Raw genomic sequence first — 5359 nt, forward strand, 5'->3', positions numbered from 1 at the left:
CTATGGAGTTTTGGCAGTTTCTCTCATAGTTGGAGAAATGTGCAGATTCTGTGGTCTATGTTCATAACCCTATACACAAAGTGTCCTCAGAGGAAAATCTAGTCCCTGTAACACTGTTTGAAGATAAAATGCTACGCTAGAAGTTATGGTGGGGGGCCAGCAACAGTGAAACCGTAACTCTCCTGGTAGCTTTTCAGCTCTAAACAATGTTCCAGGGACCCATTTTAGTCCTTTGAATAAAGTTTGTGTATTTAGTTCAGAGCATTGTTTCACTTTCAAAACGTTCATATTCCACTACCAGATCTCCATATGGCACCTTTAAACTTGATATTCTGGTGCGCAGTTAAAAAAAGAACGTGAAACAACTTTGAAATATTCCGTTGTGTATTCATTTTACACATTGGACCTTAGTTATCGTCTAAATCTCTTTCTCTTCTCTCTTCAGTCAAAGAAAAGGAGGACGCGCACACAGACCCAGAGTTCCAGCCCATGAAAGATGATGACTGTACTTTTGGGGAATACAGGTGAGAGAAAGTGCTCCGGCCTCTGGAACCCCCCCCCCCCCCCCTCCCCCCCAGAGCCGATTTTTACCCATCAACCCCTGCCCCCGTCCATGCTTTCTGCTCAGATCTGCTCTCTCTGGCTGGGCACTCCCTCCCTCCTCTCAACCTTTACAGCTGACCAATAACAGACGCAGGATCACCAATAACAGAAATACAACATAATAAGAAGGAGAAGTGCCCCTCATCTGGACTTCTCCCACCCTGAAGCACAAGATTTTTTTTCTTTCTCTGGGTTCTGGGACATTCTGGATGCTACCTGTGTTGGACTCTCACTGTGTGTGTACTTGATATGATATCTCAGTGTCATTTGAGAAGCTGGATTCTTCAGGTTCAGGGGATCTGGGGGTTTAAATAAGACTGTCAGGAAAATAATATATAAGCTAGTTTAATTTACAACACATCTTAAACCTTCCTCAAGTATCAAATCCCTTTCAAACTAATAAGCTACTCATATACATCCTGTGTACAGTAAACATAGTATTAACACTTTGCCTAGTGTATTGCTACTGACCCACAACCCTCGTAGGCCTGAAAACAACTGAAATGACATCATTGTTTATTTACAGCATTTATCCAGCTATGCTTGTTAGCATCCTCTTTCTAGACTGCTTCTCCAGTCGCTCGCAGATTAAAAAAAAAAAAAAAAAAGCACTTTACTTCTGTATAGCTAGCATTTTTTAATTGATTTTTATAAGTCAATTTCTAAGATGTTCTTGCTTTTATATTTTATATTCCTTTTTGTAATACGTATACATAAATCTGCTCTATGGATTTTATTCTAAGACAAACACATATTGATATATAGCTATACATAATATGATATGCATGGTGTGAAGACCTGATATATGAAAATTTGCTCTCAAGGCAATAATGTGTCGAATGGAATATTGTTCATATATATATAGATATACAATATATAGATGCATATGGATATTATATGAATTATCAGCATGTTTGACAGAAGCAATGATCATTGTACAAACGCTGGTTAATGCTGTTTTATCACAGGCCAGTAGCCATTCTTTATAAAGAAATGATTCTTAGAGGATAAGGCTGGTGACATTGTACTATTTTGTTAAAGTCAACAAACAACAAATTCATCAAATAGACCCGAAACTTCTTCTACAATTTGATTGTGGCATTTTGCTTCAAGCCAAAGACTGAAATCTTTCAAAGATGGCAAAAAAACTATTTTTGTTTTTACAAGTAATGTTAAATAATTTCATTTTAATCAAAGTTACTAGGGTATTAATGTGGGAATTTGTCAACTGCTGACTTATGTATTGACAGCAGCAGGTCGGAGTTTGACTGGATTGGATTGATTTAAAGCTCCACTGAGCAGATTTCAGTTCGTGTTGATTTTGGCGCCCCCCTGTGGACAAAGTGGACTTTTCTCTTTGAGGATATTGTCCTGTACCCGCTTTAAGTAGTATTTTTTTTTAACCAAAAATGTCCGTCCTGACCTTTAACGGTCAAATGTGTTACTCGTGGAGAATCATTGCCATACAATGAAAATAAAAGGGATGCTTCGACAGACAAATCTAAACTCTTTCAGACACCTACTGTACCCTGCAGCAGCAGTTTTATGCAGTAATATATATAACTATATAGAAATAATCAGTATTGTTGCTGATGATCTAGTTTGTTCTTGTAGGTCATCAGTATTATTAGTCTGTTTTATAACCAGTTTAAAACTCCTCACAGGAACTTTAAAATAGTTTACATTTCTCTATCTGATGTGATGAAACATAGTGTTGGCCAGTATATCACTGTGGCCTTTTTTTGATGTGTTTTTAGAGGAATGATTTTTGTTATCACAGCATTCAGCACAATAATTTTTTAAGGTTTAGAAAAGGAGCGTTTTTTCTACTAGTTCATCATAAGTTCGAGTCTATTCGATGGATTTGTTGACGACAAGAGAAAGGTGGAATATCATCAGAATTATCATTTAAAGCTCCTGTTGTTTGTTGAGGTCAAAGAGAGATCTATATTCACTGCAGGGGAATCTCTGAAACGGAAATGGACTCAACGAACACAGTAGACAACAAATCACAAGGCAAAGTGTATAAATATTATAGTGCCTTTGTGAGAGTATACTTTCTATCCATGCTGTTTCATTAAGCTCAGCTGGAATCTAACAGTATGTCAATAAAGGCGTCAGATATCTGGACCCACTGTTTTTGTGTGACTTCCGAAGAACGAACTGTAAGTCCAGCCTCGACGTGTACAGTACATGGTGTATGTGCCTGTTAGTGTGACTGCTGTGTTGTGTGGGATCTCAGCTGGATCTCCTCATCTGATCGCAGAGTGTAGCTCTCAGTAAGGTAAGGGGGATGTCCTGTGAATCCAGCATGTGACGAGGGTCAGCGGTTAGTCGAGTCACTGTGGAGAAAAATGCTCACTGTGTAATCTTCCTGTTTCTTGTCATCAAGTTTAACATCTGGTCATAAAGCCTTCATGATGTACTGTACATACTGTAAGGACGTCTTTTCAGCCAGTAATCTTGTGTTTTCACTTTGCTAATTTAATCCCTGGAAATGCTAATTTTGCACGCTGACTGATATCTCCTATTTAGATCTGAAATTCAGCATCATGACGGCTTTGTGATCTTTTCTCATTGATGTTCAAATCATGTATGTGGAATGTTATTCGACTATCTGACATCCAAAGACAAGTTTCTTTGCAGATTGTTCATGCATTTTGCCGATCTGTGATTATTATCATGCTTGCTTTGGGGGATGTTTGGCTGAAACCTTGCTTTCCAAGTTTTATTCACATCATTGCCTTGGATTATTTCTGTTGTTCATCAACACCTCTGTCTTATGGGGGGGGGGGGGGGTTGCTTTTGTCAAACAACATTTACCACTTCATATTTGGTTTCAGGGGGGAATTTGAACAGGGTACGGTTGCTTGAGCTTTATTCCCCTGTTGCCTGACAGAAACCAACTAATCATTCATAGCAGCCATTTTTTAGACATGGAGCAAGCCAAATTAAAATTTGCCTCTTGTTCAGTGGGCAGGAAACATTCACTGTTGCTTATTAATGAAAACTGCTGAATTTGCATCTTTAAAAACTAAACACTCAAAAAGAGGAAATTACTTATTTTCAATCTGGAAATAACTTAGAGAATTCTGTGGATATATTTTGAGTGCTCCATCTAAAAAAAAGTGATCACTAATCTCCTTGTTGCATCTATCACACCATCTCACCTGTAACACCTGCATGTTATTTTCTCCTTCAGTGACAATGAGGACCATAAACCGTTAAAAGGGAGCCGCACGCCTTCTAATGGGACAGTTAAGAGAGACGACAGTGACGACAGTTTAGTTGACTACGGGGAAGGAGGAGACGGACAGTTCAACGAGGACGGCTCTTTTATCGGACAGTATAGTGGCAAAAGTGTCAGCAGGGAAACTGCTGAGGGCCACGAGAGCTCAGAGGCACCGTCCCCTATTAATGCCATGAACTCCTTGAACTCTTTTGTGTAGCCAATCAGTGCTCACAAGACATGTATCATGACTGCTCGATCCTTACATCCCAGCACTGCTTGGCTTCATGATCACAGCTCCATCCCCAGTGCAACACAACACACAAAATACCCACAACTCATCAAGACTTGTATGCTTTATTTTCTTTACAGTATATATAACAAGCAGCATTCAGGAAGGAAGTAGGACGTAGCTCAACCTGATATATGTGCATGAAATACCTGATATGACGTAAATCCATATATTAATTAACATTTTTAATATTAACAATTGTGGCATTCTTACCACAGATTTCATATGGACTATGCAGTGCTTGTCTGAACTTTATTTGTTATGATCATATATCTACTATGTTCAAATAGTAATCATTGTCTTCAGTAAATACCTATTGCTCCATGTATTTCTTTCCAACACAGAGGCTTGTACCTGAATCCGTATTTAATCATGTAATTCCTTAATGTATTCCATTATGCATTGCATTTACAGCGCACAAGGCAGATCATGTATAGTGTGTATATATAAATATAAAGTGATCTATCTGCAAACTGAATATGTGGAGCAGAGCACACACCATGCTTGAGAATGCTGCATCGATACATCCTCATCTGCTACACTCTGTTGAATGATCCAGCTGCGCACATGATGGAGGGAAATGCTGCATGGCTTGTTGTACAACCTCCATCACCTTTGCACCTGCATGTAACCTCCTCTTATTGAGCTTGACCCTGAAGGCCGGTGGGGAGGGTTGGGGGTCTGGGAGGCTGAGGATGTGACAGCTCAGTCCCCTTCAGTGCGTCTTGGGAAGGTAGTGCCTTTTTGAATCAATCCTAAAGTCTCTTCTCATCAGAGTTCAGTGACTGGAAGAGAGACAATAGTCAGACCGCAGATGTATTATCCGAGGATGGATAAAAGAATCCAGAGAAGAGGACTCTGTAGAGGGAGGAATAATTCATATACTCTTTGTCATCTTATTTTAAAGACGTCTCCCAATTCCTTGAGACACAGGACTGGCTTTTATGATTTCCGGAAGAGACTAAACGCACCCCCAAAGGATCAAACTAAAACATTGTTTCAACTATGTCTGGTGCAGTCATTATGTACAGTATCTGATTGTATTTCTGCAGTGTGTGATTGTATTGGCATTAATGAGTGCGAAGGTGTGTGAGTGTTTGTGTGTGTGTGTGCGTGTGTGTGTGTGTGTGTGTGTGTGTGTGTGTGTGTGTGTGTGTGTGTGTGTGTGTGTGTGTGTGAAAATGCTGTACATTATCCAGTCCCTTATTAAGCAAACATCGTTCACTGATACTAAC

At 39.4% G+C, this 5359-nt stretch overlaps 1 long non-coding RNA gene across 1 annotated transcript; it reads left to right on the forward strand.

Moving 5' to 3' along the window:
* The first annotated feature begins 530 nt into the window (after positions 1-530).
* On the forward strand, positions 531-2733 carry LOC132972739 (uncharacterized). Its single transcript, XR_009672938.1, has 2 exons — positions 531-1799; positions 1867-2733. It is a non-coding gene; the product is annotated as an uncharacterized LOC132972739 (long non-coding RNA).
* The last annotated feature ends 2626 nt before the right edge of the window (positions 2734-5359 follow it).

The sequence above is a fragment of the Labrus mixtus genome, chromosome 4, assembly GCF_963584025.1.
Source record: "Labrus mixtus chromosome 4, fLabMix1.1, whole genome shotgun sequence".
NCBI classification, from domain to species: Eukaryota; Metazoa; Chordata; class Actinopteri; order Labriformes; family Labridae; genus Labrus; species Labrus mixtus.